The 15,231-nt window shown below is 39.0% G+C and overlaps 1 pseudogene; it reads left to right on the top strand.

Moving 5' to 3' along the window:
• Nucleotides 1–1,101: 1,101 nt before the first annotated feature.
• LOC147887938 (uncharacterized) lies at nt 1,102–8,772 on the top strand (annotated as a pseudogene).
• Nucleotides 8,773–15,231: the final 6,459 nt, after the last annotated feature.

Below are 15,231 nucleotides of genomic sequence, written 5' to 3' on the forward strand. Positions count from 1 at the left end.
TGAAGTACAACTTGAAGTACAACTGGCTCTCCTTGAGAGTGACTACACCATTTGGGGTGAGGAACAACGGAGGATAGTTAGAGCCAAACTTAGGGCAGAAGCTAAAATAACAACCAATCACGCTAGAACTTACACTATAGATTGGTGGGTCGAAACAGCAGATAAGGCTAATGACGATATGTTTAAAAGCCTGAAGAAAAAACACGGCCAAGAATCCCTTGATGCCCTTCTAGTTGGCGACAGGCACATCTAAGACCTAGAGGAAATCCTTGAGGTAATTTCAGAACACTTCAAATAGTTGCTTGGAGAAGAGGAGGTCATCACAACAAAAAATGCTATAGCCCACGAAAAGTGCTCTAGAGCAAGAGAAAGAAAAGTCTATGTGTTGAACAGCATATATTTGGATAGATATATCTCTCTAGAGGAATTGAAAGGAGTAGTAGACCAAATGGGGAAGGGAAAGACCTTGGGAGAAGATGGACTTCCTATAGAGTTCTATCAAGTATTTTGGGAAACAGTAGGTCCCTGCCTCACATGCTACTTTGGCAAGACTCCAAAGCAAAGGGCTTTTTAGACCCAAGAATAAACACAGGCATGATAAAACTTATTCCTAAAGGTGGACCAAAAGTGAATTGAAGAACTAGAGACCGTTGACTATGCTGAATAGCAACTACAAGATCTTTGCATTTAAGGCACTTGCTATCAGACTCAAAACCAAGATGCAATGCTGGATCAAGGAGGAACAAAAGGAATTTATACAAGGAAGGCATATCTTGGAAGCCATTCTCACTTTGTGGGAAGGTCTTGAATTGGCTGAGGAGACGTAGCAGGACATCTACTTCCTCAAGATAGACTTTGACAAGCCCTATGATTGAATGGAGTGGGGATTCACCTTATCTTCCCTTAAAGACATGGGAGCAGGACCCAGATTTGTGGCTTAAGTTGAAATTCTTCTATGTCAAGCTAGAAGTAAAGTTGAAGTACATGGCAAAATGACACAACCTTTCAAGCTTAAAAGATCCATCGCTAGCCCCTCTGCTCTTCGCCATAGCTACAGATGCCCTTGGTTGGCTCGTCAAGGATGAAGTAGACAAGGGCACAATGAAAGGAATTCAAGTGGAAGGGGACAAACAGATTATGTGTCAGCAATTCACAAACGACACAAATCTAACACCATACAATGATGAAGAGTCAGTTCAAGTCATGCTAGAATGCTTAAACACCTTTTGCACGGCCTTGGGATCCAGGATAAATCATGATAAAACAGGGATCTATGGTACGTTGAGCCCTCCCCCCCTCTTCTTATATAATAAGGGGTGCAAAGAAATCAGAAAAGGAGAGGTCTTTAGATTACTAGAAATTCCTATGGGGTTCGGTTGCACTATGCAGGACAGATGGGACTAGGTCTTAGACAGAGTCAAAAGCAAGGTAAACAAATGGCAAGGATTGCAATCGACCCTTCCAAGAAGAAAATTTGTCCTGAACCACTACATCTACCCCTCCATTATTTACTATATCTCTTGCTGGTTCCCGACCAAGAAGTTCCTAAGACAAATCAACAGCTTGTTCAGATCATTTATTTGGGGAGGAGATGAGGTCAATCACAAGGTCCCTAAAGTGAAATGGCAAACCTGCACAAAACCAAAGGCTGTAGCTGGACTAGGAATAGAAAATGTTGAAAAATCTATGGCAAGATTCATGGCGCAATGAATCATAAAGGCACCGCAGAACCCAGATAAAATTTGGGCTTACTTAATCCTTAGAAATATAAGTAAGGTAAAGATTATCAGGTGTAAACACTGGAAGCATCTTCCTGTTGGGTTTGCCCTCTACGGAAAGGAAGGTTGCATAGCAAAGGGCTCAGACCTTTGGAAAGGTATGTGGTCAGTTTGGGAGTCACTGAGATCCGGAAAGGGTTCTCTTGGAAAATGGGCACTTTCACGGCCAATGATTCAATCTGGTTTTCAGCCATCTAGGTAGCCACCCTACTCAGGGACGATGAAATCAAAAATGCCTTGTGGCTCAACAAGAAATGGATTCAGGTCTGAGGAGATATATGGGATAGAGAGTAAAGGAAGTGGATAGAAAATGACAAGTTAAAAGTTAGATTTAATCTGAACATATTTGACCTAGAGATGCTAGCCGTGAGATAGACTTTGTGGGACAGAGATTCGATTGCTTGGATGGGTGGAAGGGCTCCTACATCTACCAAAGAGTTTAGGTGGGCAGACGATACTGAACTCTTCCCTATCCCCATCTTTGTCAAAGGGCAAGAAGAACTACTAGCTCAACTGAATCAGAAGTGGTTGAGAGCAGACTCGGAAAGAGTGTGGTTCAAAAGATTCAAAAGAATGTGGGATAGGGAACTTTTACAGAAAGATGCTTGCCTCTTATGGCTCATTATGCACAAACGTGTCTGGACGGCCAAACGAGCACTGATAATAGGTCAAGGAGATGGTGATTGCCAAAGATGTATTAGAGCACAGGAAGATATCCCCCACTTGTTTCTAAACTATAGATCTTCAAGAGAAGTTTGGGACACTGTGCACAAACAGTTTGGCTTTTTCTTGATCAATTATGCTTGCCTTTTGCTGGGTGACAAACCAATAAGGTCCTCGAAAAACTAGAACATTATGTGCAACTCCATTCTTTGGTCTCTATGGGCTCAGAGATGCACTAAGGTTTTTCATAATGTCTCTATCTGTACTAACGAAATTGTAATGAACGTATGTGTGAACACAAGAAAGAGGCACAAATCTTGAAAAGATATCATGACTACATCAGCAAATTCAAGAGCAAGGATGAACATTCTATGAAGAAAGAGACTTCTTTGCTGGCCCAACTACAGAAATAGGCCGAAAAAGAAGAGTTCTACATGACTGCCACCCCACATATGGTACCTCCTCATCACGGCCAGGCAACGTTGACAGTTAAAGTTCATGTTCTTTCTTACAACGTGCCTTTAGGTCAACTATTCCCTGCCTCCCGTGTGACACAACCTCTCCCCACCACCACGGCTTCCTTGCATATCTTACCGATGACCTATGCTATGCCCTCCGCACCGGCACCCCCTCCCTGGGTTGTATACAAGAGATCAGTGACACGGAATGACCCTGCTAGAGTTACCCTCAAGATTCATAATGAAGTCACTCCTCCTCTTAACTTCAAGCCTCTGGAGCCCAGACCACGAACCACCATCCAAAAGCTATGCCCCCATCCTCGCATCCTAGGCATGATTAATTTGTGGGAGGTTGCACACTTGGCGCCCAAGGAAGAGCCGCAGGAGACATCCTAGTTCCTTGTTCCTCTCTATTTCTTTTCCTACCACTGGGTTTTCTATTGAACAGATGGTGTCTGTTATAGGCACTGTTAATGATTAGAACTTCTGTTGGAAGTCTATTGGTGTTTTTTGACTATTGTAAATATGTTTGACTCCATATTAATATAAACCCGCATTTTCAAAAAAAAAGAAAGTGAGGGATTTTAACCCCAAATGTACATTTTAACTCTTATATCTACTCTTACCATGCTTTTCCTATAATCTAGATTGATGTATCGCATTTCCTTATGTATGTACATATATGTTTTATTACTCTAATTGTATATATACATATTTATAGCTCTACTAATTTACTAAATTTACACTTTATTGCTTTCAAATTAGGTGTGCTTTCATTGTAACACCTCCTTTACTTTTTCCATTTTTCTTTCCTTAGTTAACTTTTACCATTGCTTAATGCTCTTTTTTCTAAATTTTCCATCTTAAAATCCAAAATTTTATTTCCTTCCTTTGTTAACTCACAATATCCTTCGTATTATATTAGACTAATATATGTCTTCATATAGGATGGGTATATATATTTAGTTATTTAGTTGGAGCTTAATTATTTTATCTAATAAAGGATGATTATTGTTTAAACTCATGGATGACCCCATTTTATTGACTCCTTTTGTCCTTGTTATGGGTATGGAACATTTTGTATTTATATAAATTAATGGAATTTGGTGGAGGTGAGGACTACCCCCTCTAATAATTGGTGTGATTTAGGTCATTAATGGACTTTGCTTATGGGTGTGGATTAGCCCCCAATGATGTTGGCACTCGCTAATGGGTATGGAATACCCCCAATGATTAATTATTTTATTTTTTCTTTATTTTTTGTAAGAAAATAAATATAACATATATTTTCCTCGAGGGTGTGGATTACCCACCTTGAGCATGGTTTCCTTCTTTCACTATTCATGCTATCGTTTTTCAATTGCTTATAAACCCCAAAATTTAAGAAAATATGGGCATGGAAAAAAACCCCCTCGCTTTTTTAGAACTTATGTATCCTTTGTTAGGGAGTAATATTTCCACCTTATTTTTTTATTTATGAAGTTTCAGAATCCTATTTGGTGTCTTGGTCTTTGATATAAACGATAACAAGCTAGGGTGCACATGCATTACCTGTCTTCCCTCACAAATCTATGTTGTCCTAACACCTAGGTTTGTTTGGATGGTGGCAGGTAAGTGGACCCCAACCTCGGAGCCTAGACTATCGGATGGATTTGACACTTTTTTACCAGTTATATTCATGAGAATCCTGATATCAATAAAAGTTTTTTCCATCTTTGTCTAAGCATCGTGTGCCGTGTTGTTTATAGGTTTCTATTTTTTAAACACACACACACACACACACACATACACACGCCGTCTATATGATCTCTGTATAGGTAACTCAACAAACTTTGTGTGACATCTATAGTGTCATGAAACTCTTCTCCCTGAATCCCATGACAATGATGGCATTATGATCTACTTTTGAGAGATAGACTTATGCTTTCAATACTAATCATCTATGATGTTGTTTGACCAACAAGCTGTCTCAAATAGGCTCATTCCTCCCATCAATGTAGAGGTTTATTACAAATACTACTATCTCTTTATACTATCCATTGTTGACCTATCTGATTTAAATCATGGCATGCACATCGATTCCAATCCTAATATTAACAATATTATTTTAGAATGGCATCAGTGGCTTTGCCGTAACCCAATCAAATTCCTAGAGGTATGTCTCTAGATTAGTAGTATATAGTACAAGAAATTTTGGAATAAAAATTTAATTATTATAGTCATACACTAAGATTTCATTTGGAGGAATATTGGTAGATTCTTTATTATGCATAGACTATGACTTGGTTATTTATTGGAATAAATTCTTTTGGTTTGTACATTCATTACTTGATATCATATTTGGAATCCATGACTGCTTTATGGTAATCAATTAAAACTTCATTACTTGTGGCACTGAGATTCTATAATTGTTGCAATCTTTTCTATAAGCAAGAATTAATATTATGCTTGAAATCCATGATTGTTTCTTCTCATTGTGAGATCACTTGCCAATGGTATAGGTGTGATTGATATGCAAGGAAACTTGTGGATTTGATGTTTCTATTATCTAACATGGATATTTCAATATGTTTAGTGTAGTTTTTGAGTTTATTGTAGGTAGCTAGTCAATGATGCAAGAGGTTGACATTGTTTCAATGGAGAACACCTCTTTCTCCATAACATCGAGGTTATTTTTGGTGTGAAGCTCATATATTTTTGGTCATCTACTTGCTCCAATATAATTAGAATATTCAAAGGATATTTTACTACCTCATGAGTGCTGGACATTATTGTTTTATATTTTACTAACAAGTTTTGCTCCACCTGCACTTCAAGGAGTTGACCCATGGAAAGGAGCTTCGCAAATGTTATGTGAAATTTTCAAGGCTATATTTGCATCTTGGATGCACAAGTTTTGCTAACTATCCTACTAACATATTTTGCAACAATGACTACTAACAAGTTTTACTACTAATATATTTGCTAACAATTGGACAAATCAAGTTTGTTTAAGCATTCAATGTTATGCATAAGATCTAATTTATTTTGATGATGAGCACATTTCTTATCCATACTATTTTTATTATTTATTATTCTACCTTAACCATGGATGTTACTTATGTGGCTACCCTTAGTATCAAAGTAAACCCAACAAAGACAATATCATATTCTATCATAAAGCATCCACATAAAGTATCCTAAAGTGAGAACGGATTTGTTGGTAACATTAATTGATAAATTTATTCCTGCTATCAGATAGATTTAAAAAAGTTGTTAGCATTTCTATTATGTTTTCTTGATTCATCCTTATGATTCTTATCGTTGTGAGAACTTGTCAATGCTATGAGTATGTTTGACATGCAAGGACAATTTGTGGATCTAATGTTCCTATTGTCTAACATGGATATTTCAAGGCTATTTCCTATAGTTTTGTACTCCAATATAATTAGATATTGTAACGATGTTTTCTTGGATCATCTTGCTACTATTATATCTACTAATAAGTTTGACTATTGTGTTCCTTCAAGAATTCAATTTTTGCCATGAAGGGAACTTCTCAAATTTCCATTTTGTTTTGAAGGCAGGAGTTTCCCCAAGATGAAGGCATATGTTTTTTCCCTCACACTCAAGTATATGTAGGTCTAAACTAGCGCTTGGATGAGTTTTGGATTACCCAATGCAGCCCATGCGATTTCATCCAAGTGCTCATCAATATTGGTTTGAATATCGACGAGTGCATATGTTTTTGTTCATCATATCAAATAGTGTTTAAAAGAGCATGCAAGCTTTACATAGGTGATTGAAAGAATCAAGTTTGGGTAAGTATACATTACATACATGTTGCATTGCTTATTCATGCTCTTTTATTATTTATTATTCTAACAAGTTTGATTCCATCTTTGCTTTCAGTAATAGTAGCTGGTCCATCCTATAGAAGGAACCCTGGAATGACCATAACCCTTAGGGGGGTTACTATGTATGAACCCTATATATCACATGTGTTCAAGGTCTAATTGTAAAACCCCTTATGTGTGAATTCTTTATTAATAGAATGCACCCTTTTCCTATTCAATCGGTGATCTTTTTCCCAAAATACCTTTTTTGGCACCCTTCTGTCTGTGAAAATGTGAGAACAAATGAAATTGAATATTCCCTTATGGTGAACTCACGTGTGTTAGAGCTAAATATAGTTTGCCCTAACTTGAACTAGGTCTCACCTATATATATGTAACTAGTGATCAATATGAATCAGTCTTTGGGAGTCTATTTGGTGTGTCTATCATCTCTTCTTCTTCTCTCTCAACATAGTATCAAAGCTACAAAGGTGTTGCTATTGTATGCTCACTATAATGAAGAAAGACAAGAAGTATTAGTTGTTGATTTAATTACATAGTGCTTTTAGTATCTCATCACTTATTTTCTCTTGTTGATTTTGACATGTCTAACTTGATGTTGTTTTTTGGAGGTCTTCTGGTGCGAATTTAAGAAAGTTATCAATGGCACATGGATTGTAGATCAAGTTGCAGCATGTAGTTCTCATCGTGCTCTTCGTTCTGAGCACTTAAACGCCCTAATCAAACATCGGAGCAAAAAGTTACATCAGTTTTTGTGACAATTTTTTTTTCCTTGCTTTTGTGATTGGCACGCTCATACTGCTTTTTGGCAAGAATCTTATGGCTTCGTGATAAACGTATTGGTTTTGTGATTAGCATGATCATAGTGCTTTTTGCCAAAAATACCTCCGTTTTGTGATCGACAAGTTCTGCTTTTCTCCAAAAATATTGTGGTTTTGTGATCAATAAGCTCAAAGTGCTTTCTTGGCATGCATGCTATTTCTAGTATACTCCCGTCTCATGTTCTATCCTTTTTTGGGGTATCTCGAGTTTTATATTTTCAGAGCGACAATTGTATTCTCGATCATTAATGTGAGCTCTGACAAATGTATTCTCCCAAAGTATAATGGCAACGTCTATAATCGTCAACGGCTTTCCTTCTAGCCAACGATCTATTCCTTTGTTTTAAGGACAAGGTTTTCTTGGTTGGGAAGTGAAGATATTATTGATACTCGAAGGTGATAATCTTTCAGATATTGTTCTTGATGATCTCATTTGTCCATCCCAACCTATTAATGAAACTCCGAATCATGCTCTTGTGACTCAAGGCCCTCTGTTTGAGAAATGGAGATCTGACTCTGTTGATTGGCGTTCTCGTGATAAAGCAGCTTGTCGGTATATTTTATTTGCTCTACATGATTCTCTTATGCTGGATGTATTTGCCCTTCTTTCTTCTCATGCAATATGGGAATATCTCATTGCTACTTTTGAGAAGAAATCTGTCACAGAGATTCTTTATCTTCATAATCTTTTAAGCACTCCGTACAAAGTTGGAGCTCCTATGACAACTCATATTGACTCATTCAAGAATATCATCAATCAACTTGCTGCTACTGGTGCACCTACTCCACGAAATCAATTGGTGGCCTATCTTCTCAACACAATCCGAGATCCATTATATGATAATATTTTTACCATTCTTTCCAACAAAAACAAGATTTATTTTGATCAAACATGTATTTCTTTGATTTAGTACACTCAATGATGCGAGTGTCGTAAAGACCCTCATGAATCTGTCATGATAACAATGGATGATGCAGATTCTGAGACAGCTTGTGTTGCTCGCAAACATCCTTCTTCAAATATGGATGTGGTAGTTATGGACATGGTGGTCATCCGTATAGAGGTGGCAATTCTTCTCGTCTCAAATATCCTGAGAAACATTGTTCTTACTGTGATAAGCATGGTCATGTTATCTCTGATTGTTGGGCTCGGCAATATGATGAGGAACATGGTGTTACAACTAAGCAACCCCACTTATCCAATAATTCTCCTTGAGAATACTGTGGCGGAAATCATCCATCCTTTCAGCGTTGGGAGGGACATGGTCTACCAAGGATGCAAAGGACACTGAGTCCTTACTTTTTGTCTTTCCTTTTTAATTTGATAAGGGTTCCACTTCTGATGTCATTACTACTAGTTCATTTGAATCACTGCTACTCCATCTATAGAGCAATGTGTTGACAATCTTGATTTGCATCCTGGACATACGAAGCCATTGATGATAGTGTTGATATTTATGTTGATCTACCTATTGATTTTGAACATGGTTCTACTCATGATTGTGTTGATGACTTTGAAATCATTGATCATGCAATGGTTTCTCATGAAGACCCTACTACTTATACAGAAGCTATCTCTTCTGCACAAAAGATGTGGAAGTTAAAGGTCACTGTGCCTTTATCCCAGTTATGTACAATACTCACTCTCCCACTCTCTTCACATGGTATTAGAGCCAAGTTCATGGTAAGGAGCTCAAGAAAGCAAACCAAGTTCGCAGTGTCTTGGTAAGAGGATCAGTGTTGCTTTCCTTTTTCGAGTTTGGGAGCAAATTTCTGCAGGTAGCACAACCGGAAAGTGCAAGAGTGCACTATCTCAGATTGGGATGCCCTTCGCGGTGCGGTGAGAGGGCAATATATGATTTGAGGCCATTTCGGGGCCCGTTTTGGTGGCGAAAATTTTCCGCAGGCACTCAGGAAAGTGCCTTGTTTTCGCTGTGCAACCACTGTTCTACAGGTTGATGAAAAGTTGCCATAGAAATTGCATTGTATGCCTGTGATATTGGGAGTGACAGAATCATTCTTATTGCCTGTGATGCATAATCATCACCAGGAAGTGATTGTGTGGTCAAATACCACTTTTGTCAGTTTTGCAGATTTGCCCTTGTGAGGTAGTTGTGCTTTTTGCAGTGACAAAATATTTTGTAGTGTTTTGTAATGGCATCTGACGCTCTTTCATAGATTGTCACTGAAAAGCTTGACAAGAACAACTTCCAAGCATGGAAGTTTAGAATCACGAATTTCCTTAAGGGAAAAGGCTATTAGGAGTTCATTACTGGAGGTGAACAAGAACCAATTATTCCTAATGTTCCCAATCAACAGGAGTTGCAGGCATTTAAAGGATGGCATGAGAGAGCCAGAAAAGTTATGTACTGGCTATCTATCAGTATTTCAGATTCTATGATTGTGCATATTCAAATGCAAGCACGCCGAAGGAGGTGTGGGACACTTTGACAAAAATGTATAGCACAAATATGCAAGCCAAGAAAATGCAGCTAAAGCAGGAGTTGCATAATGTGCAGAGAGAAAATATGAGCATCAATGACTACCACATGAAGGTGAAGAAGATTGCAGATGCACTTGCTTGCATTGGGTCGCCAGTGGAAGATGATGATTTAGTTTCTCTGATCTTGAATGGTCTAGGAAAGGATTATGCACAATTCCAGACATCCATTGCCGTTCATGAAAAATTTCCTGATTTTGAGGAGTTGATTGCTCTTCTAATTTCTCAAGAGTAGAGAAATCGTGGTGCATCTTCTTCAAGAGGAACTTCAAAAGAAGATGTCTGCTACTCAAGTGCTAGAAGAGGTAGAGGTAACGGTAGAGCAGGATGATTTGGAGGCCGTGGTAGAAATTAGAATATGCAGCAAATTCAAGAAAACCAGTACTATGGAGTAGGACGTGGTAACCTTAGAGGCAAGTGGAGCCAAAGAGGTTGTGGTGGATGGCAGAGAGGCCAAAATGCAAACAGCAATGTTGAATGCTACTACTGTGGTAAAATGGGTCATATGGCTAAATACTGCTATAAAAAGTAGAATTACATCATGAATGGAAAAGTGCAGCAAGTCAATTATGCATCCTCTAGTAGACACGGTGATGACAGAAATGAGCATTTGTTTATGGTGTAGCACATGACCAATTCTAGGACAAGTGCAAAAGAAAGCAATGATCTGTGGTATGTTGACTCAGGTGCGTCAAACCACATGACAGGTCACGCAGAATGGATGCACAATGCAAGGAAAATGGAAAGCCCAAGATTTGTGGAGACTAGTACACATCCTATTGTGCAGATTGGTAAAGTTCCTTTGTTTATGCAGGATGGGAAAAGGATATACCTATCTGATGTATTTCATGTCCCGAATATCACCAAGAACTTGGTTTCTTTTGGTCAAAGGGTTGAGCAAGGCTTGCAGGTCAGATTTAATCCTCATGTATGATTTGTTGAGGATATGAAAAATAAAGGTCACTTAATAGCAAAAGGGAAGAAGAAGGGTAGGATGTTTACGTTAAATGCGGACATGCCTGAATTGAGTGAAGCAATGTTTGCACATGGGACCGGTGTTGCAAATATTGATATTTGGCATAAACGCATTGCTCATGTTAATGTACAGCGACTTAAATTAATGTAGGCCCAAAATATTTTTGCAGGATTGCCTAAGTTCAAGGTTGCAGAAAGGCATAAGATATGTGAAGCCTATCAATCTGGAAAACAGGCAAGGAAACCATTTCCTAGACATGTTCAAGAGAGTAAGAGGCCATTGAAATTAATGCACTCTGATGTGTGGACTACTAAAGCTGCATCTATTGGAGGCTGTCATTATTTTGTTACTTTTATTGATAACTATAGTAGAAAAGTTTGGGTGTATTTTATGAAAAAGAAAAGTGAAGTGTTTGGCCATTTCAAAGCTTCTAAAGCTATGGCTGAAAAAGAAATAGGCTTGCAAATAAAATGTCTAAGGTCAGATGGAGGGGGAGAGTACCTCTCAAATGAGTTTGCAAGGTTCTTGTGGGAGCATGGGATAAAACAGCAATATTCAAGCAGTCATACCCCACAGCAAAATGGACTTGCAGAAAGGAAAAACAGGCATATTGGAGAGGTATCTCGTGCCATGCTCAATGAAAAAGACTTGCCATATTATTATTGGGTTGAAGCATTTGCTACAACATTGTACATAATGAACAGGACTCCCACTACAACAATACATGGCATGATGCCAGAGAAGAGGTATACTGGTAGGAAACTAGATATTTCTCACTTGGAAGTTTTTGGTTGCATTGCCTATGTTCATGTGCCAAATGAGTTGAGATCGAGTTGATATCCAAGTTGGATCCAAAAGCTGAGAACTGCATCTTTATTGGGTATTCTCTACAGCAGAAAGGGTATAGATGCTATAACCCTTCTACTTGTAAGTTCACAGCGAGTAGAGATGTTGTTTTTGATGAGATGAGTAGCTGGTATAAACCAGTAAATGTGATTGATGATGTAGATTCACAAAATGGTGATGCTGCATAGAATTCACAATAGCAATCACAAAATATTAGTGGACTTGTAGTGTCCTCTAGCAGTGGTTCACATACTTCACCATGGACAGGCACATTGAGATCAAGAGGATCTCCTCAAAGCAATGCAGATAGTGGTATGCAAGTATCATGAAAAGGAAAAGAGAAAGTAGATCAGCACATGGTTGATGTGAATGCAGGTCACTTTTATGTGGATGGTGAATCCAAAGGCTCAGAATAGAGCCTTGATGATGAGTTGGGTATTCCTTCCTATGTTACGCCTCGAGTAAGGAAGATAAGAGATGTTTTGAGAGCACCTGGTAATGAGCCTGTTTTGGCTAGGTCTACCACAGTTAAGTATCCTGTGGATAGGCTGAAATATGATGGATTTATAGCCATTCACTATGCCTATATGGTCAAAGTGATACAAGAACCAGAACCGACTTCTTTTGAGTAAGCCATGGGAAAAGAAAAATGGGAGAAAGCCATGGATGAAGAAATGGATGCCTTGGAAGCAAATGCTACATGGGAATCAATGCCTTTGCCTAAAGACAAGAATACAATTGGCTACAAGTGGGTTTATAAGATGATGCACAATGCAGATGGTTCTGTGAGCAGATACAAGGCAAGATTAGTTGTCAAGGGGTATGCATAGACATATGGCATTGATTATGAAGAAACATCAGTCCCATTGCAAGGATGGCAACCGTAAGAGAAGTTATTGCTATGGCTGCATCAGAGGGATGGTCTTTACATCAGATGGATGTAAAGAATGCCTTCTTGCATGGTGATTTGCAAGAAGAGGTCTATATGGAGCAACCACTAGGTTATGTTCATGTTGTTCCATCCTGAGTTTGTTTGTAGGTTGAAGAAAGCCTTGTATGGCTTGAAGCAAGCACCCAGAGACAAGATAGGACAGTATCTTGTCACTATTGGCTTTCAGATTTCCAAGGCAAATTTCTCACTTTATGTGAGAAAAACAGAGAAAGGTATTATGCTGCTTGTCATTTATGTTGATGATTAGATCATCACAGGTGATAGTGATAAATTTATCCTTCATGTGAAAATGCTATTGAAGCAGAAGTTTGAGATGAAGGATTTGGGAGAGCTATGTTACTTCTTGGCATTGAGGTGATTAGATCCATAAGTGGGATATGGCTCTTGTAGAGGCAGTATGGATTGGACATGTTGTCCAAATATGGGATGACAGATTGTAAGCCTATTTCAGTTTCTTTGGAGCAGAATGTGAAGTTGAGCACAGATGCAGATGAGCTTCTGGAAGACCCTACTATGTACAGATGCATAGTAGGAAGTTTGATTTATATGACTATTACCAGGCCAGATTTGAGCTATGCTATTGGGTTGGTAAGTCAGTTTATGCAGGCTCCAAGGAAACTACATTTGGATGCAGCTACATGCATACGGAGGTACGTGAAGTCCACATTGTAGTATGGACTATTTTATGAGACTGGGGTTCAAATACAGTTGCATGGATACACTGATTCTGATTGGGCTTATAGTATTTCTAATAGATGATCTACCAGTGGATATGTGTTCTCTTTTGGGAGTGCTGCAGTCACTTGGAGCAGTAAGAAATAGCCTACAGTTGCCTTGTCGAGCACAGAGGCTGAGTACAGGGGTGCAGCAATGGCTGCATGTGAGGTAGCTTGGTTGCATAAGCTACTTTAGCTTGGTTGCATAAGCCTCTGTGCTACGTCACATGCATAAGCTACTTTATGATATGCATGATGGGCCAGTTGTCATTTAATGTGACAACATGAGTAATATACAAAATTGGGATTGAGCTCGAGGGGGAGTGTTGAGATATTGAGCTCCACTTGTGATATGCCAGGGTGACTATTGTGCATTTATGTCACCAACTTGTTAGCTGCAGATGCAGTTGGTACACCGCCCATGAATAATAGCTAGATGACAACTATCTTTATGTACTCTAGTTAGTGGCTCAATTAGTATGCCACCTAGGTTAGCTGAGTTTGGTTTGAGACCCACATATAGGGCTCATCTATTCCTTTTGTAAAAAGAGAGAGTTCTTTTGGCTTTCACAACTAAGAAGAGGAAAACTGTTTTTCAGCCTCCACCTTTGTGTGTATTCCCCCATTGTGTATGTGAGAAAGCTACAAGTGAGACTCCTTATTTCTCTCCCACTCTCTTCACAGCATGATCAGAGTAGGAAACTCCTTTGGATTTCACAAAAGGAGTATGTTACAAAAGTATTGCAGCATTTCACTATGGAGGGGGGGAAGGTAGTGAGTACTCCATTGCCTCCATATGTGAAACTGAGTCATATAGATAGTCCCAAATCAGATGAGGAGAGGGCCATGATGGCCAAGGTTCCTTATGCATCAGTGGTTGGGAGCCTTATGTATGCTATGATAGCTATTAGACCATACATTGCATTTGCAATGGGAGTTGTTAGCTGGTATATGGCTAATCCAGGAAAGAGGCATTGGGAGGCAGTTGAGTGCATCATGAGGTACATGAAGGGTACCAAGGAAATGTGCATCTACTTTGGTAGAGAAGACATGCGTGTACTTGGGTACATAGATTCAGACTATGCAGGGCATGTGGATAGTAGGAGATCCACTTCTGGTTATGTGCTCACCTTTGCAGGTGGTGCAGTGTCGTGGATGTCTCGTGCACGGAAGTGCGTTGCTTTGTCTACCATAGAGGCTAAGTATGTTGCAACCACAGAGGCTTTCAAGGAGGCTATATGGCTTAATCAGCTAGTGGGATATTTGGGGATTCATACAGGTGTACCGACATTGCATAGTGATTCCATGAGTGCTATTCAGCTAGCACAAAATCCGGTCTTTCATGCAAAGACCAAACACATTGAGGTTAGGTACCATTTCATCAAGGAGGTACTTGAGGACAAGCGCATAGAGCTTGTCAAGGTTCATATAGATGATAACCCCACAGATATGCTAACAAAGAGTCTACCTAGTCGGCAGTTTGAGTATTGTCGTGTATTGATGGGCATTGGAAAGTATGCTCACTGATTGTTCTCCCTTAAAGGCACATTGTCCTTTAAGTGGGAGGTTGTGGGGGTTAAAGGTCACTGTGCCTTTACCTCGGTTATGTACAATACTCAAACACATATATAAATGAATGAAAAAGAAGATTAGGGTGTTCTGCACCCACCAAAAACTTGTGTGGC

Source organism: Dipteris shenzhenensis, chromosome 22, assembly GCF_047967505.1.
Source record: "Dipteris shenzhenensis isolate YYH24624 ecotype China chromosome 22, Dip_SZ_1.0, whole genome shotgun sequence".
In the NCBI taxonomy this organism is placed as follows: domain Eukaryota; kingdom Viridiplantae; phylum Streptophyta; class Polypodiopsida; order Gleicheniales; family Dipteridaceae; genus Dipteris; species Dipteris shenzhenensis.